Source organism: Choristoneura fumiferana, chromosome 25, assembly GCF_025370935.1.
Source record: "Choristoneura fumiferana chromosome 25, NRCan_CFum_1, whole genome shotgun sequence".
Taxonomy (NCBI): domain Eukaryota; kingdom Metazoa; phylum Arthropoda; class Insecta; order Lepidoptera; family Tortricidae; genus Choristoneura; species Choristoneura fumiferana.
The window spans coordinates 11,476,982-11,503,806 of NC_133496.1; the positions used below are offsets into that span (position 1 = coordinate 11,476,982).

The following is a 26,825-nucleotide window of genomic DNA, read 5'->3' on the forward strand; positions in this document are numbered from 1 at the left end:
TTAAGTAATTAGAAGAGACTATACAGTTTATTTAGTATTTATTAGCGTTAACGGCACCCCCCCTTTTTTTTATTCGACTGGATGGCAAACGAGCAAGTGGGTCTCCTGATGGTAAGAGATCACCACCACCCATAAACATCTGCAACACCAGGGGTATTACAGATGCGTTGCCAACCTAGAGGCCTAAGATGGGATACCTCAAGTGCCAGTAATTTCACCGGCTGTCTTACTCTCCACGCTGAAACACAACAGTGCAATCACTGCTGCTTCACGGCAGGATTAGCAAGCAAGATGGTGGTAAAAATCCGGGCGGACCCTTGAGGAAAGTTAAACTGATTTTTCGGAATACATAAGTAAATAACTCTCATTTCAATTTCTTACAGACTTGAAAAAAGGAGGTTCGCAATTCGTTGTTTTTTTTTAAATAGCAAGTGCACACAAACATAACTGTATAATTATTTTTTTTAACAAAAAATGGAACCGATTACAAAAAACTTGATAATAATTTTCTACTGCACGGGCACGAGCCACCAGGAGTGAAACTATAGTCGTCTACCTTCATCATCACCTTATCTACATAATACATATTGGGCTTCAATCACTCCTGCTGGCCCGTGCTGAGGCTCCGACTTCAAACTAGTAAGTAGAAAATTATTTTAAAGGTTTTTGTAGTCGATTCCATTTTTTTTCCTGGTTCTCACAACGGTTCCGGCATATATTCTATTTTTTTAACATGATTCAAATGCCAGAATGCCAAACTGACGTAACTAGAGTCCGTCCTACTGTTACGCAAACTATCGATACTTTTGCATGTACCATCAGCCAAATATTTGGTCTACCACCCTACGAGTAAAGTTGATAATCATTTGCATGTAATAAAACAATAATGCCAATAGACGTGTCTGTCAACTTGAAAGTTCGACTTTAGCGAAATATTTATATGATAGGAACTTGTTCAAAAATTGATAGACCACATACCTATTTGGCTGATGGTACCTAGTGATAAAAGTGGCAATAGCATATTTGTTGGTTTAAACGTTACGCTATCGAACTGAAAGTCTTATTTGAATTTTAAATATATATATATTCAACACTTCTTGGAGTATCACTCTGACCTGACAAACAATCTTGCAAATTAATAATAAGTTCCTTTATTTAACCGCTTTTATTTTTACCGATATCCCTCCCTCACCTCTAGCAATTGCGGCCTATTGAAACAACATTGTAAAGGCGTTCGTTCAAGAAAGTAAATTAATATAACACAGTACCTACGCAGTAACTTAACAATTTTTTGGCGAATTTGAGTTCATTATATTCGAACAATCAGCAGTTTTAATGTGATTTCATTTTGTCAAGCATTATATCTCTGTTAGAAATGAATCATTTAGAACAAATAGAGTATAGTTATATTATACTACTCAAAATAAGGGCCACTTGAATTTTACCGGTAAAATTAAATCAAAAATATGCTTGCGTTTTGAATTGAATACATTTAATTGAAAGATAAGCATTTGTACTGTCATGCTGTACGATTTTTAGACAAGGAATGTTAAAGAATTATATTTATTAGCATTTTCGTTTCACCCATAAAATTAACGTGGTCCTTATTATCTTTTGAGCAGTATATTTTATAACAGTGTTTCGGTATCTGCGGTCTTCTTCATCAGGCCCAGTTCACCAAATGATACTTTCTGAATGTAAAACATAACATACAACATACTTGACTTGGTATTAAAAATGACAAAATCGCTATAGATATGCTTATAAAATTTGAGGGTTGCCCTCGATTTCTCTAAGATCCCATCAACAGATCCTGACTTGGTTACAATGGGACCACCTCGTAAGTATAACCTTATGAACAAAAAATAATTCTGAAAATCGGTCCACAATTGGCGGAGTACTCGCATAACAAACATACAAAAAACACATACGAAGAATTGAGAACCTTCTACTTTTTTGAAGTCGGTTGAAAATTAAGGATATAAATCAGCACACAAAACCAGTCAACAATTTTCTAGTAACTTGATTCATTTCTGAATTTATTTCGAGAAAAGAAACAATTCATTCACCGAGGAGTCCCACTCTCACTCAAAGCAATTTCAAACTTTATCAAATCCTCACATTCACTTTGGCACAAAAACAGAAAGATTTAAAACAAAACTGGGTTATGTTTAGGAGTGTTCGAGTGTTTTAATTTAATGCTACAACCATTAAGGATGGCTACTCACTATTGCAATGTCATTAGGGGCGTGGTTGTCAAACCGCTGTCGATCTTGCGGCGCATTATTTACCTAGAGCAAAAACATTACTTGTTGAATAATTAATGCTAGCATAACACAATAACAACATAAAGACACCCCAGTGGCTCGATGTGAGCAATGTGTTTTCTAAAAAGTCCATCAACATCATTTCAGTTTTAAGTAAAAATGTGAAGTGAAAGAATATTGTGATTTCACAATCTACTTTGAGTAATTAAATAAATTTTTAATACGGAATGCAGACGGTGATTTCATTATTTTTTTACACAGTTGTATGCATCATAATCACGGGTAGAATGAATAATTTGAGGGGCCCACAAATATATCTAATGTAATTAACCGCGAATCATTAAAAACTATTATTGTGATTTAATTAAATTATGACTAAACATATTTAGTTAACTATAGGTTCATAATAGTATCACCTAAGTGACAATAATGAAAAGGCCAGTGAACTCAGTTATTTATCAGTGTACAATAGTAGATTGATAAACTAGGGTTGTAAGTGATCACCCAAGATATTTAGGCGCACGAGCAAGCAAACCGAGTTCGCGGGTGTAATTGATCATTTACACTCGAGTTGAACACTACTTTTCATCACAAATGCGAGGAAATAAAGAAAAACTGTTATAAATGTATACGCAATTTGTAACAGAGCGGAAGAAAATTTATCGCGCCAAACCGTCTTTTTTTTTAATAGCCTCGCGATCTTTGGCTTTGGCACATTCAGTCAGCACTGGCACTGGCCAGCAGCATTATGCCAGCATGAAGGTTTGGAGGAGTATTACGCATTACAATCTCCTTGTAGTTTATCAGTTCGTGAATACAAAGAAGCACCATTCGATTTTTAAATTTACTTACATCCCTAAAGATGTAAATCGAATTTACAACAAGGATTTCAAGTTAAATGCAACCTACTTTCGGAGCTTAAGTGATGAAAATACTTTTTTAAACGATACCTAAACTTATTCTCAGACGTAAAATGCCGAATTAAAGGGAAAAACAAAGAACTGAACTTAGGCATTTCGGTTTTAATTTACCTTTACTTCTAAGTGGCTCCTTTACTTATTATAAGTGGCTCTAACTCAGAAATAATTTATAAATACGCATAATACTATGTTAAATATTGAACTATCGAAATTCCTAAAAGTATCCATAGGTGATGGACCCCCTAGGATTAGTAATATTACAATTAATGGAGGTAAGTAACAGATAATAAAACGGGTACGTATTGCAAGGCCTAAAATTGAAATAACTAACTTTAAATAACCTATGTTCGAAATCCCTAAAATCTTAATACCTAATGATTTTAAATACCTAAGCAACTAACACCTACCTACGAATTACCTAAGTTTAAAATACCTATTGGAGTAAATGTCTAATGTTTAAAATAAAAATAAATAAATAAATATCAACAGCAATGACACCTAAATTTGTTACACCAACATTTGAAATACCAAATGGTCAAAATACCTAAAACGATGCACTTGCGAGCTTCTACAATTAGAGTAGTGCGAGCTGTTGCAAAAAAAAACCTAACTCCGAGTCGCTTCTGCCCTGAAACGTCTTGCTCGCTCGCTTCGCTCGCTCCCTATCAGTGAGGCACCAGCTGGACTGTACAAAAGGGGAGCCTCACGACTTAAAATAAATGATATCGATGGGATGTCGTTATTACACCTACTTTGATACCTCGCTGGCAGCGAGCGAGCGGAGCGAGCGAAGAATACGATTCAGAGCAGAAACGACTCTGATAGTTTAGGTTCAGAAGATTAAGGCGGGAGCGAAGCGCAGCGTAGCTTCCGCCTTAGCCTTCGATGTAAGGTTTTTTTTTTGTAACAGCACAGAAAATGATAAATATGAATCTACCCCCGCTTGGAAAAGTCGGAATGTTGTCATTTGAAAATAGCACTTTGGTGTAACGATAATTTCGGTATTTTGACTGCTAACATACCATTTACCATTTTAAGCTTTCGATATTTTAAATGTAAGTGAAAAAAAACATTAGGTATTAAGGTTTTAGGGATTTTGAACGTAGGTTATTTAAAGTTAGTTATTTAAATTTTAGACATTGCCATTCGTAACCATTTTAAACTTTCGGTATTTTGAATATAGATGGAAAAAATCATTAGGTTTTTAGATTTTAGGGATTTTGAGCGTAGTTTATTTAAAGTTAGTTATTTTAATTTTAGACCTTGCAAAACGTACCCAAAAAAACAGCGTAGTAGTAGTAGGTACACGCATCAAAGTTCACGTTGCAGTACAAACAAATACGGGTCAATAATGAAGGTCGGTTAAAACTGGAGCACGGCATCCAAGGGCGGATGCTGGCCTATTACTTATTATACTTTACTTTACTAGACGTAGGAAAACGGGGGGGTATTTATTTGCAAACGACGCCGCGCGGGCCCCGTCTGTGTCATTCTGGGAAGTCAGGTTGTGCAGGTGTCAGACTGGTAGTAGACAGGGATGGTACACGGGCTTCTCTAGGTGCCGCATCGTCGCGTCTGGCTCGAACAGAGTTGTCTGTATTATAGTTACGTCATTTTGTGTCGGCATTGACCTTGGCCGCCGAGTTTAGAACGAATAAATCAAGAAAATACAAATAGTATAACAGAACTACAGTTTATCTCCTAAGACATGTGGCCGGTTGCTAGCCAATTTGTTTTTGTATCGCTAATGTTTAGTTGCCAACTTAAATTGAAGGTTATATTATAATATTTAACTTCAATTAGTAACTACTAGGAAGGCTGTGCATCCATCAGAGATAGGCGAACACAAACAGAGCGGTGCAAAAAAATCACCAAGAACTAAGCAGCGCTGATAGCCAAGCCAAGATAGGACAAGCACCAGGATACTGACGTACTTGCTGGGAATTGGCACTCTGTTGTGCTGGCTAGTATTGTGAAGTTTTTATCCAATAATAATTTGTAAAGTATTCAAATCCGTTTTCTATGTTCATTTTGGTTATGTTATTGCCGGTAGGTATTGTATTCTTTATTATTCATTTGTGTTCCATGTTGATTTATATGAAGCATGTAACGTAATAGGCGTTTTGGTTTTTTATACTGTAAGGGTCTGTTTCACCATCCATTGATTAGTGTTAACTGGCGGTTAGGTGTGATGCAGTCTCTATTTGTTTTGTTCGAATAGACGGAGACGGCATCACATTTAACCGTCGGTTAACGCTAATCAATGGATGGTGAAACAGCCCCTAAGCCTATTATTGTATTGTTTTGAATAAATAAATAAATAGAGGCTAGGGCTAGGAAAATGAAGTAATCCTGTTGGTGGACTTTTTTTTATAAGAATAAGAATAAATTTTATTGAAACAGTTAATTTATTTACATTTAATTAATAGATTAAAATGATCTAACAAATATAGCACTGCGACAGATTTCTTAAAAAACAAGTTTGTGTACTCTTGGGACAATGTTTGATTAAAAATGTTAATAACATGCATATTAATTGAAATACCACTTTATTTAATTGTGAATGGTGTATTCATCTTTTTAAGTTCAACAGAGAAATCTTACAATTATTGCACATGGCTAATATTATCTGATACTTATCAAATTCTGGGTTGAGATGAGTTTTTTTTTTTTGGGACAAGTCAGGGGACTGTGTTTTGGGGTGTTGAAAATTTTAAATTAAATAGGTAGTTTTGGTATGTTAATTGTGTAATTTCAAAATATGGTTGTTTTTAAACACAAAAACAATTTTCTTTGACATTTATCTCAACACGTTTTTTCCATAAAAAGCCAAGAACTATGGGGTTGTTCAAAGCCAAACAATGTTATTTGCCAGACGTGCTATTATTCTGTATATTAACATACTATAACCAAATCCTACGTACATACTTTTCAGGATGCAAAGGAACAGTCTGCAAAGACGGAGTCCTTATAGGATCACTTTGTTGTCTGTCCATCTGTTTTTCATTAAAAGGTGTTTCAATACAAATTACCCGGGAATTAAAACCTATAAAAAAAAACTTCATAAACACAACCAATAAGAAAATTTTGCAAATCTTAATTATTTATGTCGGTATCAGTAACCATCTAAAATAACTCCACACTGCCCTGCGTACATTTTGCTTAGAAGCAAGGCTTTGCTAACACTGGATATTTATAGATACCTACAAATGTGTACGGAATCCTCGGTGCGCACGTCTGACTCGCACTTGGTCGGTTTCTTTAATTCAAATCGTGCTTAAATTTTGAGACACCCGTTTCAAGTTACAAATTTTTACAAATATTTATGTATTGTATACATTAATATACATTGCATTAAAATAAGCGGATTAACAATAAATCACCTAAACGCTATCATAATTACTTTTAATGATCATTTTAGACGACCAGATGGCCTAGTGGTTAGAGAACCTGACTACGAAGCTTGAGGTCCCGGGTTCGATTCCCGTGTCGGGGCAGATATTTGTATGAAAAATACGAATGTTTGTTCTCGGGTCTTGGGGTGTTTTTTTATATGTATTTAAGTATGTATCTATATCCATATAATTATATTTATCCGTTGCTTAGTACCCATAACACAAGCTTTGCTAAGCTTACTTTGGGACTAGGTCAATTGGTGTGAATTGTCCCTTATTTATTATTATTTATTATTTCATTACTGCTAACTAAATCGATAGAAAATGGACCGGCGTATAAAAAATCTTTATCATTATTCATTCCATTGGTAACAGGTCATTATTGGTACAAATGGTGACAATTTGGTTCGAAATACAACGGTATTATCAAAATTTAAACGTAAAACAATAATGTAAAGTCACAGATGTATAAAATCATACTCTATCGAGGTTATTCAGTCCATTGGTAACAGAACATTTTGGTACAAATGTCTTAATATACAATGGTTCGAAATGCCTCATTATCAAAATTTACAACGGTCAAAAAGTATGTAAATGTAAACATGTTATAACAAACAAGAGACAAATCAATTAGATGCCACAATAATCTAAGAGCTAAATACGTGAAAAAAAAACAAAAAGAAGATACCTAAATGATCAAGTTCTCAAAATAATCAATGGATTCGAAAATTCCTTTGTCAAATTGTGCAAAAGCCAAAAAGTATATTAATGTCAACATGTTTGTTAGGACGAATGACCAAACGGTAGTGGGTAATGTTGGTACACTTGCCAGAATGTTCAATGGGTTAAAATGTAAAACGGACAAAATAGCAGGTAATTAATGTTAACATGATTATAATGAACACCGGCCAAAACGATCTGTTGTCATGAAATCAAGTGCCTAAAAAGTCTCGTTGACAAAATGTTCTAATGTCAAGCTGTGTTTATGCTCATTCTGTCATTCATTGGTCGCGGTCCAAAAAACGATATTGATAGGTAGAATAAGTTAAATGTATATGTTAAATTTCTTCAGTCAGTCAATTAATTTTCAGCTGCTTGCGTCGAAAAATTATTCAATGTTGCCTTTTCACGTTAACTGTATCATGGCACTAAAGTACATTTTGACCATAATGAATTCTGTCGAGAAAACATTTCGAGTAAAGCACATTTAGTCAATAGGATTTTGTACGTTTTGGCCCCAGAGTATTCCGTCCTGAAAACTTCCAGAAAAAAACACATCTGGACTGAAAGCTGCCTTGAAAACATTTTGAGTAAAAGTACATGTTGGCCATAGCACTTTTTGCCCCTAAAATATTCAGACAAATTGACCTGGTGGCACAAACACTTTGTACTTTTTGACAGTGTTACATCTCAACATTATATGCATTTTGGCATTTGTACCAAAATGATCTGTTACCAGTCCTTCAGACAAGAATGGGTTACGTAAGGCTGCACGCGTCGCTCCGACAAGTTGATCTAACTACTTGCGTCAGTAATCCCTGATTATTAATTGTCTGTCTAGGTAAATTTAAAAGTCAGTGTAATCAGACTCAAATTTAAGGACTGATAAGTTTTCTTGAGAAAGGATATCTTATGTCCTGGGCCTGGGGCACACTGAATCAAACCAAAAACATTATGTAAAAATTGGGGGCCAAGACACGCAAGCTAATAAGTCTAACGTTTTCGCCGTAAAAAAAAAACGAATCACATGAAAAGCCAAGCCTCTAAGCTCTGACTTCGACCTACACCTTGGTTTATAAATATGGCTTGGCCGTTTAATAGATCTAATGCATGCCATAACATTGAAGACCTGTGCCGTAATATAAATTTCCTACCGTAAAGAAGTCCATCGGATCGTCTGGTCGATATGTTAAGAAATTAGGTTTGTCTTCCGTATTGCGATAATATTAATCGAACTATTCTGTTCTCTCTTGGATTATCGAGGGCGAAGCTAAGACGGTTTAAAGATGAGACGCACCGGTTCGAAAAAAGGTAGGTATAGTTAAGGTAGTGCCCCGCTTTCTTTTTTGTTTGTCTTAGCAGGGAACTAACGTGTCCAAAATTTTGTTTTTGTCGGTATATTTTGCGCAGGAGCGCTCAAGTCTTTGTCCATTCAGGATAACACTGGACTCTAGAACGTCACAGAAGAAGAGGTTCTAAAAATTTTTTTTTCAGGATAACACTGGACTCTAGAACATCACAGAAGAAGAGGTTCTAAAAATTTTTTTTTAAGTAAGAATAAAATAAGTAATAAGATGAAGTCATAATTTTATTGACTTTGTAAGTAGATTTAATACGCGATACTTACAAAATAACATCATAATATTAATTCGTAATTTGCTACATAATATTAATTCTATTTATATTTTGTACATTTAATAACTGTTTTTCGTTGACTCATCAGCTCTCATTCCCTGTTTAAAAATATTCTACTCTTAGTTTCTGCTATGAAGTCCAAGCTTTTTTCCATTCCAAATTTCATAAAATTTAGTGCAGTGATTTAGTTGTAAAAAGTTAACTATTCGTATATGATTAAAGGTCTTCACATTTTGATTCAAACTGGCGATTAAAAACTATAAATAATATAATGTACAGAATATTTCTTGAGTGAACAATATTATAAACTAGCTGGCGCTCGCGGCTTCGCCCCCGGTGTAGTTTTTTTTTTAATTTTCTAAATCTTTTATAAGAATCTTCTCCTGACAATAGCAAACCAAAAAAAAGAATTAGCGAAATCGGTCCAGCCGTTCACGCGTGATGCCGTGACCAAGGGAAATATGGATTCATATATAGAATATTTTAGTTTAGATTAGAATTTAGTTTAGACCGCATACTAAAAAACTCGCAAATGAATATATTTTTTAATTTATTTAGCCATACAGTACAGTATTATTTATAGGTACAACTGAGAGTGAACTTTAGGGTGGTAAAGGAATTTCTTGATTGATGGCATTGAAAGGAAAAACAATTTGATGTTATATTATAGTTTTATTTCTTCGCAGTACGATTAAACAGCAAGCTATTTTGTAACAGTAGCATTATACTAGCGTACGTCTTTCAACACAAATAGAACGGGCGATTAATGATAATGATAATGTGGAATTTTAATTGCTGTCAAGTACCTACACATTGCTAACTCACGATTACAACTCATCGAATGTACAATACTCTAACGAGTTGGGAGTTGTCACTCACCGAATCGAAATGGTTGGGGCGGACAAGGAGCTCATAAATATATTGACACTCCCTAACAACGCGGCCTTGACATTGAGTTCGCATAAATTTTAGGTGGCACTGTTCAGAGAGATGTATATCTTTTGCAAACTGGAATACACTCAAATTTATCAAATCTGACCTAGAGGGCAAGAGAAAAAGTAAGCAAAACCAAAGAAGATAAAGATCTGCAATACCCAAGATGAAACTTGGCTAAAATCATCAATTTGGAAAGAATTCAATTTGCAATAGAAAAGTCAAGAAAACTTGCCCCCTCGAGTATTTAGTACAAACATCCCACTGCAGTACCTTCAGAAATAAAATAAAAGAAGATCATGAATAATGCAAAGCAAGTGGCAACGGCAGAGAACGCAACTTGCGACTCCGGTCATTATCATAACACATGTTGCTTATCACGAAAGCAGCGTGTTGACTTGTAGATCAGTCGGTTGCCGGGCGTTGCTGGGACGGGACGGCTCGCGGTACACCGATAACAGAAAGGATTATAATAGCCAAGGCCCACAGTGTTGTCAATAAAACTTGAGGAATGGAAAGCAAGTGGCAACACAGCAACAAAACTTGTGACTGGTCTTAATCAAAAAGATATTAGAGCTCGTAGATTTTTAAAGTAGCTATAGGAGACAGTGTAAAAACTAGTTCAATATTCTTTATTAGATTTTTTTATCTAAATATATCTACATACAAAGACGTCTCATCAAAAAAAATCTATACTGAGAAATATACCCGTAAAAAGCTAAATTATAGCAATTTAAATCCAATGTGTGATTGATGAGATGAATGAGTGAAAAATAAACGAGTCAGAACTTAGCAAGGTATTTTGAAAATGAGATAAGAAAATAGATCAGTGCGAGTCGGACTCATGCATCGAGTCCGACTTACAACAGTAGAACACTCACAACTTAGAACAGTAGATTAGGGGTATGTTTGGCAATGTCTAAAATTAAAAAAAAAAACTAACGTAAAATAACCTACGCTGCGCTTCGCTCCCGCCTTAGCCTTCTGAACCTGAATTCTTTAATATCTTTTGGCAGGTTATTGTACATTTGTGCTGCCTCGGATAAAATATTCCGTTTACCGTAGCCAGTTCTATGCTTAAATACTTTTATTTTGTTCGTGTTCCTCAAATTATGCTTAAATGTTCTTTTCGTAAATGTTAATTGTGAATGTATTTCCTTCTTCAATATTTTTTTGATGAGCATGCAAGTTGAAAACGTATAAATCTGTTTTACATTGAATAGCTTGGTTTTCGTATACAGTGATCTTGTTCTTGTTAAGCGACTATACTTGAATAAGGTCTTTATTAGTTTGTTTTAAAATGTTTGCAGACATTTAAGATTTGTTTTTGCAGCACAGCCCCATAATTCAATCAGATAATCTAAGTGAGATTTTGCTAGTGAGTTATATAATATTAGACGCGCTTTGTACGGTATGCAGCCCACACACACACTTTGGTAATCAGGGGCAAAAAGTACCGCCAGCAAAAAAGCTCGTCCGGTTGGTCGGCCGAAGTATCGCTGGGCTGATGCTGTGGAGGCAGATCTGCGACAGCTTCAAGCCGGCAATTGGCGTGAAGTTGCGCAAGATCGGGTTAAGTGGCAAGCTCTCGTTTCGGAGGCCAAGACTCATTTTGAGTCACTGAGCCAAACTAGTTAGTTTTTACTTTAGTTAGCAAAAAAGCTTGTATTAGATTTTTTTACAAAAAAATATTACTGAACTATATGTTTTTAAAACATTGTACGGAGGTGCGGAACCCTTCATGCGCGAGTCGCTAGCACTCGCACTTGACCGATTTTTTGTTTTTAACCCCCGACGCAAAAGTTTGACCGCTATATATGTCTGTGTCTGTCTGTGGCACCGTAGCTCTTAAACAGGTGGACCGATTCGAATGCGTTTTTTTATATATTTGAAATCAGTATTTCTAGCGATGGTTCTTATACATGTTTATCAAATCCTATATATAAAAAAATCGGTTTAGCCGTTTTTGAGATATTCAACTTTGAAGTGACAAAGTCTGGGGTTTTCCAACTTTTTGTTGGTTAGGTTATATTTGCTACCGTCATGGTCAGTTGTCACGACTTACGCTTTCCAATGTTTATTCGTATTCGTAACTCCTACTTACTTGCTAGCCGCAAAAGCTTTTAGTAAAATCTGTGGTAAAATGAACCTGCTTTTGTACATGAAATCATTTGAACCGATAACCAAAACCACTGAATGAAAATGCTAAATTTGAATGGGCAGAATACGTTTGTCCATTCCGTTTCGTTTCTCTTTACTTTACACACCACAGTGAAGCTTTGTTTAACATTAATTTATTACAATGTAGGGCAGAACGTGAACCACGATAGCGCGCAAGACGGGTGACATTTGGATCGAGCTTGGCAGAACGCTTTCAGAGATAATGAAACCGATGTTTGGTATTGTTCGTGCCAAATTTCAGAGCTGCAGTTTTAGTTTGAAAATATATATTATGAGTTCTTAGTCAGCGCATGGGCCTACTTTACGAGGCTTGATGTTATAAGCCACAATGGAGAGATGCCAGACAAATCTCACTAATATCATAAATGGGAAGTTTGTAAGTCTGTTTGTTTGTTTGTTACTTCATCACGTCCAAACCACTACACCGATTCAGATGAAATTCGGTATACTGATAGTTTAGGTCTCGGAGAAGGACATAGAATAGTATTTATCCCGGAGAACTGCATAGCTCCCGCGGGATAGCGATATACAAATTCTGCGCGGACGGAGTTGCGGGTAACGGCTAGTATTTATATAATGTCGGCATTCAATGATAAACCAAATTTCTTTACTTTGTTCGGTTTGTAAAACCATTGTACCTACATATTTACTGACACAATCGAGAGTTATCATATCACGGTCTATGGTTGAAACCATAATTCGTGAGACTAGATTGACAATTCAATGACAGTTAAAGGGTTACCAGGGTTCGACGAAATTAAATAATGGTGTAGCTGATATCGATATTCAGTGTCGATTAGACTAAATGGTTTGCTCAGTGGCTCCAACGATTAAATCTAATGTGTAGTCAGATCTAATATTAAAATTGTCAAAACCAACAGAGCTGAGAGTTAGGCCACTAAAAAGGTTTGCTTATTTATTTGGTTCTATGGCCACAAAGTTGAATTCCATTGCATAACTGAGATACACATATTTTAGTCAGAGTAAATATCTACGAGAAACTGTGTTTTTCTTGGAGAATATCGGTAGAACACCTTATTTAAAATCTTGCTTGTATGAAATTTTGGAGAACAATGTTAAACATATTTTTATTTTACACAACTTGTATACGAGTGAGTACATTACATTATAAGGAGAACTTTCCAGGTAAAACACAGTTTCTCATAGATATTTACTCTGAATAAAACTTAATATCTCAGCTTTGCAATGGAATTGAACTTGATGCCCATAGAATGAAATGAAGTACACGTAAAGACCTATTTAATGACATAATTCTTAGCTCTGTTGTTTTTTGGTACCCTTCTCATACAAACTACTCATGGTCATTTAAAATCGATTTTTGATACGATTTTTGTGAGATCGATTCAAAAGCATGCGATCCGATCCGTGAATTGTTTCAGAGGTTTACGATCCATAACGATTCGCAATCTTTGCTGATTTGGGAGCATTTTAAAAGTTGTAATATCTTTTTGTTATGCTACGCTACTTCGTCACGAATAAATGATTTCTATTTCTATTCAAAAAATCGATTCAAAGTGAAAAATCGACAAATGCCCCGCACCGCCAAAATGTGTCAAAATGGCGTCTCTTGTGAAGAGAATGATGAAACTATTTGCTCGGTTGGCGCACTTGGTGACGGCAATGATATCATGCGCATATAAAATAGATAAAGCGGATTTAAGATGAGGCCAATCAAAACAATAAATGAAATAATTGTCGTTGGTTCGTATTTGCAATTCTTTAAATGATATCTTACATTGCAAAGTAAATTATTTGATATTGTCACCGCAAGTAATGGATAAATACTACTAGAAGCCAATGTCGTAATGTTTTTTTTTTATATCGACACGAACAGCACTACCCTGACTGTGGCAACACTTGTGCACAATGAATTGTCAATCTAGTCTCACGAAATGGTTTCAAGTACACTCGTGACCACGGCCACTGTAATGTGGTCGAAAAGTAGAGGTAGGTAATTATTACTCGTTGTTTAGCGTGATAACTCCCGATTGTGTTTGTTAACTATGAGGGAAAATCACGAAAGTTTAAAAAAATAATATTGTGATACATTTTTAATCGATTTTTTCGAGGAGCGAAGTAATAAATAAAGCTAGGAAAAAGTTTAAAGATATAATTTTGTAATTCATTTTTAATCGATTTCTTCCACGAGCGAAGTAATAAAGCTAGGTTAGCAGTATTTTTGATTTTAAGTGACAACAGGCTTCAAGAGTGGATTTGATACAGAATTTCTCAATGAAAAGAGCTTTTTCCACCTATTTTATACCGACCGAACCAACATTTGAAAACCGAATAGCTCTCTGAATACAATTGGATTTCCTTTCCATTTCCGCATTTGAATATCGGAACTCGAAACTTCCCTCTTGCCGAAGCTTAAGAGTTACAGATTTACGAGTATTTAGCAAAGATTGTATTGTCAATTTAATAATAGTTGCATGAATATGTAGTTTGTTTTTTCTACAGCATTCCTTTGACACAAATCAATATTTTGAAAAATTACGTATATTCCGCTCTCCGTACACTTTATCCCTAATTGGCTTAGCTTCAGACGCTAACTAGAAAGGTATACGATTTACTTTATGACTGCGACAACCGTTGGTATGTTTGGACCATAAGCTATAGATCGTTATGCACATACATAACACGGATATCCAATTCGGTGATGACATTAGATGCAATCAGGTACCAAAGATTTACTATTAAATGTCAAGGAAGCCGACGCTTCTCGCTAAGTAAACTAATATTGGGTATTAAGAGAAGTTTCTTCGTTTCATTCTCCATACAAACGTAGTCCCGGTCTCATTTAAAAACTAGGCAACATAAATAAATGAAATTTTGTAAGTAGGGACTAGACGTAATTATCTATGTCTGTGGTTTTTCAGATTTTCATATAAAAGTGTATTATCAGAATTACAGGAGCTCAAAAGTCGACAAAAAAAAGATGTCAACTTTGCACGAGAATTACAGACTAATAAAGCATTTTTACAAAAATCGAAAAAACCACAGGCATAGAAAATATATTGAATATCTTAATTGTAAAAAATCATTGATTTTAATTTTATTAAACAACCGGATCATAAACATTAATTCGTTTTTAAGGAATATAAGTCTATCACGAATAATTATTGGAGTAGACAGATTAACTTATATAAATATAAGAAGACTTATAAAAGAAGGGTTCTATCAGACAACCTTATTAATCTTCATTAAATTTTTATGGAATAATCGAGAAAAACTAACAAAAATGCAAGTTGCCAGCTCAGCTGGTATAAACGCTCTTTAATGGATTAATATGTGAATGTTCCCTCATTTCCAAAAGAACGTATATATGCGCTAGTTTTTTTTTTACTAAGTACACACATCAAAATAAAGTGCACGGTATTAGTCCCATTTTTAAATAGGAAACGTTTACTGTACTTTACGCGTACTTTAAACGTAGCTGCACTACTCTTACCCGGGATGAGGGTGAGAATAAATGGCGAATGCTATCGCAAGCGCCCGCACGTTAGACAGTATGGCCACAGGTCTTGGAGGTTAGCGACAGACAATGTCACTTTTAACAGGTCACTGCACTTGCCGCCTTGTGTAGTGCAACACAGGCCTATCGTCATACAAAGACAGGCGTGCGTCAGGTCTGTATCGTACTATAGTACCTATAGAATAGACTCTAAAAAGTATAAGCAGCCTTGCTCTATATATGCTTATCTTTTTTGCATCTCAACCCGGGTCGATACGAATTAGGGCTTCTGCTAACTCGCGCAGAGAAGAGACCCGAGCCGGCTCAGGCAGCGTCGCCCTATTAGATGACATGACACAAGCAAATCGCGCGGGCATCAAGCCGTGCACCCGCGCCAGTTAGCGGAGGGACTTAAGCAACTGTAGTTATAGAGGATTTAGGTAGACTCACCAGCGCTGCTCTTGTTGCGTAGTCAGTCCGAGATCACCGCTCCATCGGCGCACCGGCATTGACTTGACGCCAGCGTCGGCGCCACGTCTCGCGACACGTGCCCGTACCGACACCGACACCGGCGCCGACGCGTGCCGCACACTCACACAAGCACTACACACACTACACTGTACACTGGCGCATGCGGCGTACACGTCCGCGTTACACAATGCACTCGCGAACCGTTGCACTAACACCTGGAACAATATCAAAAGTGGTTGGTTAGGACAGCAGTTACATGTATACAATACAACACAATAACTCTTTATTGACACCAACACATAGTAAGGAAAACACAGGTATACCTTCAGATATTTTTCAAGGTAAGCAATAGGCGGCCTAATGTCATTTATTTACTAAATTACAAATCCATATAACTTTTTATTAAATTATTCACCCCTATTGGCTTCCTGAAGCTACACATTAAGTAAATGCTTAGAGGGCTACGGAATAGCCCGAAACATGTCGAGCTAAACTCGATTTAAGACGTGAGTTATCCGTTACAATATCATTTAAATGCTTAGATACTGGTATTACTGGTAAATCAACGCAATAATTAGTAACCACCTTGCATAGTGTGGGGAAAGGCCACAATAGATCTTCTAATTATAATATATTATAATAAAAGTACCTGAGCGTCCGAACTTCGCTCCAGCTAACTCGAAAACACGGGTTTTTCAGAGAAGGATATTTTTGATAAATAAATAAATATCGCTCTAACAGCAAAAAAATGCAAGAAAAATACAAATGCCCTACATCTACATATCAAATGCCAGCCGCATAACGAAAATGCATTGCAAATAAGAAACGGTGACGTTTCGACGCGATTGATGAAGCAACTGCATCACCAAGGCCTATGTGTGACGATTAACTTACATAACAACATCACGACGCAAATAGCCCCATACGCGTACGCGCCGGTAATCGCGACATTATTTAACGTGGCGGCGTGCGAGTGCTGCCGTAATTTTTTACGGCTAATAAACCACGGAGCGAACGAAGCAACAATGTCGCGATACGCTGCGACATTTACCTGGGATTGTTTCCACGCGTCGTGACGACAGGTACATCAAGGATTTCGCTGCGGCAGCGATTACGACTCGTGTGGAAGTTGTGAAGTTGGAAATCTCAGTTTACGCCCGCCCGGAAAGTCTAATGTGCAACATTGTCGTACAGAATGGAAGTTGTTGTGGGATTTAATTTAGGAACACTTTGTCGCTATTGCACGTTGGCAGTCTCGTTTTCACATAAACTAGGCAAAGCTAACAAAGGAGTTTGATTTAGTAACATAACATAGCTAGACTCCAGTTGATGTCACCATGTTCCACAACGTTAAATGTATTTAAACGACAAGGGAATCAGATGGTTGTTAAGATTCTCCTTAAAAGAATTGTTCACATATCTAATATAATAATACAGTAGGTAGGTACAACAAACTCTATGTACTTAGTACCTACAAATATTTATAAGGGGTTTTCTACGACCAATTATCTGACGGATATGGAAATCTTTATTTAATTATTTATTTAATTTTTCCAACCTTTTAAGGCAATTGAGAGAATTAATTAGACCTTATTTTATATTTTATTTTGGATTCAAGTTAAAAAGCTCAATAACTCCAAGACCGTTTTTAGAATTTTTAGGAACATTTCATTGCATGTAAATAATACTCTTGAATAGGTAAAATTCCATTATCAAGAGTTAAACAGTAACAAAAGTTAAAATGAGAAAACCACACTGCGGACTAACTTATTCAGAGAGCCTTTGATCGAAGTTTAATAAACGCACTTCTCAAACTCGAAGAGTTTGTTTGGAATCAGAATACAAAGAATAGCCGTGGACTTCGTTTTACATTCACAACCTCCCGCTGTTAAAAAATTCCAATGGCAATGGAATTTATTAAGAATTAAAAGTAGCACTAGCAAAGTTGTAAGAATTTGTGTTTGAGACGATACATGCATATACAAGCGTGAGCTATAACTTGTTAAGATTGAATGAAATTTTATAAAGCCCAGAAACATTACATACTCGTATATCAAGAGATACATAATAAAATAACCATAAGAGGTAGGAAGTAACCTGCACGCAGACAGAGGGTAAAGGCGTCAAGTCCGCACAACAATGCGGCAGCGGCCCACAAACGGAGCCGAAGTGAAACTTTTAATTGAAAGGACCATTGATCGCTCCGGAAAACGGAGCCGACAGCTCGAGACTCGAACCGTATACCGCAAGCTCAGGGCTGTCTCTCTGAGTACCTATTTGAATACCTATTCATGTCAATAACACATCTTTTTTCAAATATGAAGTGTGCTGTGCTGTAACTGTAAAGAAGCAAATAGCAACAAACTATATCTATATATATAATAGAAGAAACTGACTGACTGACTGACTGACTTATAGATCAACGCACAGCCAAAACCGCTAGGCCTAGAAACTTGAAATTTGGAATATATATGGCTTGATAGGTGTAGACGCGCACTAAGAAAGGATTTTTGGAAATTCCCACGGGATAGGGAATAAGTGGGATTTATATTTTCACTTCAAAATGGCCTTATTTCCGTAACTATAATTATTAGAAACTTCAAATTTGGAATGCAAATAGATAATACTAACAGCTTAAAATTGTTTTCAGGATTTTTCGAAATTCCCACGGGATAGTGAATAAATGGGATTCATATATTTTTTCAATTAATGACCCAATTTCTGTTACTATAATTATCAGAGACTTCAAATTTGGCGTAGAAGTAGTTGATTATAATAGTTAAAATCAGTTTAAAGGATTTTTAGAAATTCCCACGGGATAAGGAAAAAACGGGATTTACATTCAGTTCAACGGGATCGATTTATCGCTTTACTGGTCGTAGAAAGCTGAAATTTGGCATGTAGGTTGCTTGAGGAGTATAGGGAAGCATTAAGAGATAATTTCCCGAAATTCCCACAGGAAAGACCAAAAACTGGATTTTCCGTTTTACTGGTCGTGGAAAGCTGAAATTCGGCGCGTAGGTTGCTTGGGGAGTGTAAAGGACCATTGAGAGAGGACTTTCCAAAATTCCCACGGGAACGGGAAAAAACGGGATTTATCGTTTTGCTGGTCGTAGAAAGCTGAAATTTGGCAAGTGGTTTCCTTGGGGAGTGTAGGGGAGCATTAAGAGAGCATTCCCGAAAATTCTTACGGGAACGGAAAAAAACGGGATTTTGCGTTTTACTGGTTGTAGAAAGCTAAAATGTTAAAATTCAAAAGTTTCCACTGTAAGTAGGCCACAAAGGGCTCTTCAACCGACTTCAAAAAAAGGGGAAGGTCATGCATTCCACTGTATATTTTTTTTTATGTATATTCACCGATTTGTCGGTCAATTGGGGACCAATTTAAAAAATCTTTTTTTATTCGAAAGAGTATACTCCCAAGGTGATTCCATTGTCACCAAATCAGGATCTGATGACGGGATCTCAGGGAAATCGAGGGCCACGCTCAAATTTTGTATGCACGCATTATATTTTTAGTTCAGTTCAGTTTCTTTATTTGCCATAAAATGTATGTACATAAGCATGATGTAGACATAAATAAGTCTCAATACAATTTCAACAATATGATGAAGCAAACAGGTACAAGCATAATCCTTACTAATATATTATATATGCGAAAGTGTGTTTGTGGGTTTGTATGTTTGTTTGTTTATTTATACTCTTTATTGTACAAAAGGAAAACAAAAGGTTACAGAAAAAAAATGTTTGTTGTTTGTTTGTATGTTTGTCCATATTTCACGTCGAAATGGAATGACAGATCGATGTGATTTTTGGCATAGAGATAGTTTACGGGCCAGAGAGTGACAAAGGCTACTGTTTATCCCGGAAAAATGCACAATTCCCGAGGGAACAGCGCGCGATAACCGGATGCCACGGCGGGCGGAGCCGCGGGCAAAAGCAAGTTGTACATACGTATCGTGTATCGTAAGTAGAAACAAACTCAACACACCTATATTTAACTAAGATTTGAGAGTGACTAAGGGAAAAAAACGCTTCTTAAATTTAGGCGTATCGAGTTTGTTACACGTTATGATGCGTAACAGTACAGTTTATTGCTATTTGCTTCATTCTTTGAACAAGTGCTTAATACATATTCTAAGTTTTTGTTGTATCACGGGCAAGCGTTTGTATTACTGGCAGTCTGGCAGTCACTAGAGCATTGACGACAATGGGTAACCGATTCACATTTTCACATAGCAATTCGTAGTCTAGCTTATTAATAATGCCTCTAGGTTTTCCGCGTGTGGGAATTCCATGTCGTCAGGAGCCCTGGCGACAAGCACGCCAATTATAACGCACGTACCGTAATGCGATTAAGCCGATAGTTGCGGTACCGCCGCCCCCGACCGCCTTCGGAATAAAACGCGATTCACACTTAAATTACAGCCGGTTCTGCAAACGAGCTCCACGGGATGGGAACGCTAATTGTTTTGTAGATGCGTTTATGGGTACAAGGTTTTCGAAAAAAAAAAAAAACCTATTCGTCGGAATCAACCGATAATGTAATAAAAACCAGATCCTTCAATATTTTTTACCCAATTCAATATTGTGAATTACAAAACTGAATTTGCCAATTCGCGTTCCTTAAAATCAATAAAAGCAACCCCTCTAGTCGAGAGTAATGGTGTCAACTAGAAACAACGGCGTCGCCGATTGAGTGTAACAGCCCGTAAGCATAATCAAACCATTGTGGGAGTCGCAAGAAGAGCTGTAACCTTCTCGAAACGTACTCAATTCCTTAATCCCCCGATCGAAATTCAACTCTCCCCTAGCACCCGCTCTACTCGAGTAACATCGCAAACTCGGATCTTCCCGCCCCCAAATTGCCAACTCGGCAGATAGATGCGTGCAATTCCAAGAGCTATCAGTTTAATTAACGCTCGAAACGTTTTCTTATGGACTACTACCGAACCGTCCATTCGGTTGCTCGAAAGCAATAACTTGTTATTACCGTGGGGTCTTCGAACTATCGATTACGTGCAGCCGCTCTTGCTCTGGGACCAAACGATCGTTATTACAACTTATAGTCGTGAAAGAGTATAGTCTGTCGCGTAAGGCATTACTGCCGAAGCGTTATTTACCGTTGGAACTGTAACGAAAGAAAAAGAGTCTGTTCTAAAAGAGAAATTAATAGGAGCCATCATTTTAACAGAGCCTTTGAAAGCGACCGTTTCCGATTCATTACTATGATTCTAGCGAGCACCAATAAAGCCCTTTCACCAATGATATAGGAGATAGAGGAGCCGCTTTGTCTAACCGCAGAACATTCTAGACTCAACGATCGTATCGTATCCAGTGACTCCGGTCACACAGGCCACTTCAAGCGTGCACACAGCCGCCGCAGTGCGCTTAATCGCTCTAGCTGTAACTCTAATGGCAGCACGGATGTTGACAAAGGTCGTATGCGTAGGTATATCTGATGGAAAACGCGGTTTCATTACTGAGATACATGCCCATCCGAGCGTCCTTCCGTCGCAAGCGTTGTGCAAACATGGTAATTTACGAGCGACTGATAATCTTGACTGACAAGCGATCCCATTGCGACAATATTGATTGCTCTAGTAATCCTCCATTCGCGTAGATACGAGGAAAGGACAGTTTCATTTGCATACAAAGTAACCTAGAATGTCAGTAACGGGTAATCCATCCATACTAATATTATAAATGCGAAAGTGTGTGTTTGTGTGCATGTTTGTCCGTTTTTCCGTCGAAACGGAGCGACGGATTGACGTGATTAATGGCATAGAGATAGTTTATGGGCCAGAGAGTGACATAGGCTACTTTTTATCCTGGAAAAATGCACAGCTCCCGAGGGAACAGCGCGCTATAACCGAATTCTACGCGGGCGAAGCCGCGGGCAAAAGCTAGTTTATCATATTTGATGACAAAATAAATTGATTAACTTGGTACGACTGACCTTTGATAAAATATGAAAAATCATCCATCATACACAGTTTTTTCGTTGTCGTATTCATTGTGACGGCTGACGCATGATGCAGTGAAGTTGTGCCATAACTAGGACGCCTTGTGAGAACTTTGGAGGTTTTCGTTAGTTTAGTTTTTTAGCAAACGATAAATTCGAGGAGTCTAATAAAGCTGTATCACATCTTCGGTAACCCACTTATACGAAGTGTGTATCTCGCGCTCATAACAGCACTCGACGTAAGACTTATGAGCTCTCCGGGATTGTTATTCAAGGAAGACACTAATAAACACCGCAACTTGTTATTTATCGTATCGGACAAGTCTTGTTTACGCAGTTGTTTGTGTACGAAGCGTAACTTCAGCCGGCGAGCCTGGAAGTCGAGGTTATTCTACTTCTTCTTCCCGAAGTTATATCACTCACTAAGTGACGTAAATGGGAAAAGTAACGACAAGGAACTTTAATACACTGGAATGGATGGAATGGAAGCGTTGATTAATTTTGTTCACAAATTCGAACATACTCACACTTCTTATTTTAATAGGTATTCAAAATATTGAAGCAAAGACAAAAAATGTCCACATATAAGCTAATATTTCTAACTATACTGTATCTACAGTAGAAGCTGTTAAAAGCACATGTGACAAGTCGGCTGTAAAGCCGTAAGTGTAATATCGTGGGTAAACTCAGCACACGGTGCGCAAACTGTAGCCCCCTCGCCGCCCCGCCGGTACCTTATTTACACAGCTAGACGGAACTTGTGCTTGCCTCACTCCACTGTACTATACCATATTACTAGAAGCATAAGTTTATGACATTACGTAATAAGATTTTCTTTAGTCAGTGCTTTAAGCGTTTATTAGAAAATAACACAATGTAGAGTGGATGCAGGCCGATTTTAACCGCAGCAACTGGAGATCTGTGTGGGAGGCCTATGTCAATGTTTGTATGATCTATGTGTGTGTATGTATGTACAGTGGACGTTATACGGCTGATTGATCAATTATCAATGATGAACACGATGTACATCGCCGCATTTGTACCCAATTTATGAACTATCGCCGTTTCCAGCGCAATCATATCGCACAACAAAATTATTGTCAGCACTTTGTTTTAAAAACAGCCGTTAGCTACTACATTTATTTTAAATTCAAAAATCAAGTCCTCAGCCCGCACTTAGCAATATTGGTGATCTCGTACTTTTTTAAGAATGCTAAAATTTAGTTACCACTTACCATATCCAGTAGCCCTACGGCTCGGGGAGCGGGCCGGTTCGCAAACTGCGAATACCGGGAGCAAACTCCGAGCAAACTTTCACCGAGGACGGCCTGAACTTCTGACGTGTCATAATCTTGCTACTTACACAATGCCGGCAATGCACGACTTAATTGACTTTTAGTTTTGAATAAACATCAAGGAATTTTATGAAATCCATTATGATTTGGGGGGCGTCGCTACCTGCGACAGTTTTTAACTTCTGCGGGTGACATCATTTTTCATTTTTGTAATGTACCAAATTGTTACTGTTCCAAATAAAAGTATTTATTTTATTTTATTATTATTTGAACACATTTTTGATAGTTCAGCCACCGGCATTAGCGAGTGATTATTTATTTATTTCAATTAATTTCACAGCATAACAGTACAGGGTGTCCACTACAACTCCAAAAAATAAATCCTTGACTTTTCCTTGACCAATCATGTAAATTTCAAAGCAGGTTATAATGACAAATATCAAATAATGTTTTTTCGTGTACTGCCGTTTCGCACAACTTTTTTTTCCAAATGTTTCATTTCCCAAGTACCAAATTTCTCCGAAACCAAAAATTTTTCTCAGAATATTTTCTTATGGTTTTATAGAGCACAGATTAGGTTAGGTTTTTTTTATCAAAGTTCCGAAAATAATAGGGTTTCGGAGAAATTTGATACTTGGGAAATTAAACATTTGCGAAAAATATTTTGCCCAAACGGCAGTGAACCATGTTTTTTACTGCCCGAGATACTAAGCTAGACCCGATGATGGGAATTCACTGCACACCGAACGTGCTCACCTTTTGTTGACTATTTTTATGGTGCCACTCTTTAATACGTCGCCCAGAACTGGAACGACTGGTGTCAAAATATCGAGCTAAGTTTTGGGAAATCACGAGTCTTTTCCCATTGGATTTCTAGCAAATTTCCCTGCTTTTTCCTGACCACCTTAAGCTTCCCTGACTTTCCAAAAGTGGACACCCTGGTAAATAATCAGTAAAATCCAGAGCACTGTGAGACCAAGATACAATGTTGATATACTATCATACTATCAGCATACACAACAGATAAAAAAAAAACAGCCAATATGCCGCAAATTATTCAATATTAAGTTTTGATCGACTTATTACTCGATAACTTGTAAAACCTACTAGACTGTGACAGCTTTAATTTTAAAATCTTTGTTATGTCATACTACCATCATGACTTTTTCAGATTTTTCCAGCCAACGGTTTATATAGCTTATGGGTTTATAGGAGAATTCGTATATTCTATTCTTCTAGCTGTTAGAGTGTACCAGATGTTTTTGAGTGCTCTGTCCTATCAAATATCGCCTAAGTGTCGGCTTTTTTTATTATTACGAACTACCTCCGTAGTTGGTAATCGCAGATAAAACTAGCACACAATGTACAAGTTTACGTGCATTGCAGGCGACGATGAACAAGACAGATATATTGTAAGAGATAGGATAAACTCAGTCTGAATATAAAAGGCTTCGTGGAATAATATCCTCAATGGAGACACGTAAATCATGTAACACAGACAAATGCGGGAGAAGCTATAGAATTATTCAATGCCGTCTCAAGTTTATTTCTAGAGTCAAATAGGTCAGGTCCCATTACAATATTTAGATCAGACATCTTCTAAACAGTCGCAAGTCTAGTAACAGATCAGAATACAACGAAATTTTGTTTGTCAAAACAACTTTCCAAACTTAAAAGTATTCACATGTTTAAGATACGATGTGCGAACAAAGACAATTCGTTTCGTGCCACCATCTGCCGTCGAACAATTGTACGCGTCGCAGAATACATTATTTACTGCCGTTACATTGCCACCATGCGATCCATTTGGCAAAGTGCTAGTGGTGCCAGTTCGATTCGTAATGAACATGAAAGCTTATTCAACTTCCTGGTGATTACATGTTTATCTCCAGAAGTAGCGTCAATGTTTATGTAAGATACACAAAATAACCATCTCAAATGGACCACTTTATGCCTTGAATCGCACGTTCGCACGTAAATAAACACGCCAAAGTAGATGGAGGAAAAAACAGACACCACCAGTTAGTTACATGAAGTCTCGGTACTAGACAGTTTTTTGTTAATTAATGAGTTCATCATCAGGATTTACTAATGTGGCAGTAAAGATGATGATAGGTATACATTAATTTTACACTGAGCGAGCACAGGCCTCCTTCTCTTAGAATTGCAGGGCTTCACCTAGTTCTCACGCGGATTAATAACATCATACACATACACCGTTCAATTGCTTCATAGCTGTTCATGTAACTAATAATTTAGAAAAAAAAGCTTTGTTTAAAAATAACTAATCGTTTTAATCTCTCGTATGCTACAAAAACAGCAGTTTCAAAGTCGCACGATACAGACTTCAGACTCCCGCGTGCAAAATTAACCATAATCCTTACAAAATAGACAACAATCCTCATTTAAAGACATTAAGAAAGAGGGCCTCGGAAAGTTATAATGAAATTCACGAGCAATAAAACTTCCCTTTTGACTAACCCCCAGATATACATTCGCGTCAACTTGCGAACGGGAGCGAGGCGGCCGCGGCCAGACGACTCCCAAACTTAGACAAAGAGACTAACTTCCATTAAATCTTTTGCAACTAAGTTTCGCCGTCCCCGCTGACTCTTGTACTTGCCACCTATATATTGTGCCGCATACTAGCTTGCGCCACAGGCTACACTTGCAACTTTAGCAAATTCCATACCACACTGCTTCTAGTAATCGGTTTTGGGAGACATTCTCTTCACCTCATCCTGATACTAACTTTTGAGATAGGAGAGCAGTTTTCGATCAAATGGCGAAAGAGAATATTTTAATGTGTGTCACTGCCATGCCGTTGCGAAATGGCGAAGAAACATTATGGCTGCCATAAAAACGTTTGAGCATTGGCGACATTGGCGGGACTTTACGGCTTTCTTAAGATCTTTTCGTAGCTTGTTTATACGTGATACTTAATACCTACAGCACCGATGCTACACTGCCAAGTAAAACTTTCTTGTATAATTTCAAGATAACTAAACAAAATAAAACTTTGTAGGTGCTTGTATGCTAACATAACTTTACATATACGTCTTCTCGAGAGTTCGCTTCTTCGCGTACAAGTAACTTTCAGGGTCAGCGCGAGCAAGTTTCTCGATGGAGGCAAGACAAATTTTACATGGAACGTGTTCCACATTATTCAGACCGATTCGTCTCTCTGTACTCGTATTTGATACTGATAATATTTAAATAGCATACGTTAGTGTTTTTATCAGGCTTATTAGACACGTACGCCAATTTACGAACCGATTGCGATATTTATCGTTAATAATAAAAAAATGACACATGCGAGTTTGTTTCCATACAATTGGAGTAGTTATCTTTTGATACTGAAAAGATATAACGTGCCGAATGTAACAACAGTATTAATGGCATGTAAAATTGGCGGCCAAGACTCAAAAATTCATAACGCGTTCGCTGTAAAATAGTTATCAAATCCTTGTAAGCCTTGACTTTAGTAACCCTACGGACGCTGTTATGCAATAGTGTATCAACCCTGATTAGGTAATTCTGCAATACAATGTTAACCCTTGGAAAAATA

At 37.1% G+C, this 26,825-nt stretch overlaps 1 protein-coding gene and 1 long non-coding RNA gene across 3 annotated transcripts in view; both read right to left on the reverse strand.

The window, feature by feature from the left end:
* The window catches only part of CtBP (C-terminal binding protein), a 33,307-nt gene extending 17,242 nt beyond the window's left edge, over nucleotides 1-16,065 (reverse strand). Inside the window, exons 1-2 of one of the 2 annotated variants that reach the window (XM_074107491.1) lie at nucleotides 15,977-16,065; nucleotides 2,229-2,291 (exon numbers count right to left, since the gene is read on the reverse strand). The gene's annotated coding sequence lies outside the window, so the exon portion shown is untranslated. The remainder of the gene's footprint in view (nucleotides 1-2,228; nucleotides 2,292-15,976) is intronic. The other variant, XM_074107492.1, reaches the window with a different exon arrangement.
* Nucleotides 16,066-16,153: 88 nt separating this feature from the next.
* LOC141442478 (uncharacterized) overlaps nucleotides 16,154-26,825 on the reverse strand; it is a 50,162-nt gene continuing 39,490 nt past the window's right edge. Inside the window, exon 3 of the long non-coding RNA XR_012452942.1 lies at nucleotides 16,154-16,212. This is a non-coding gene — a long non-coding RNA (uncharacterized lncRNA). The remainder of the gene's footprint in view (nucleotides 16,213-26,825) is intronic.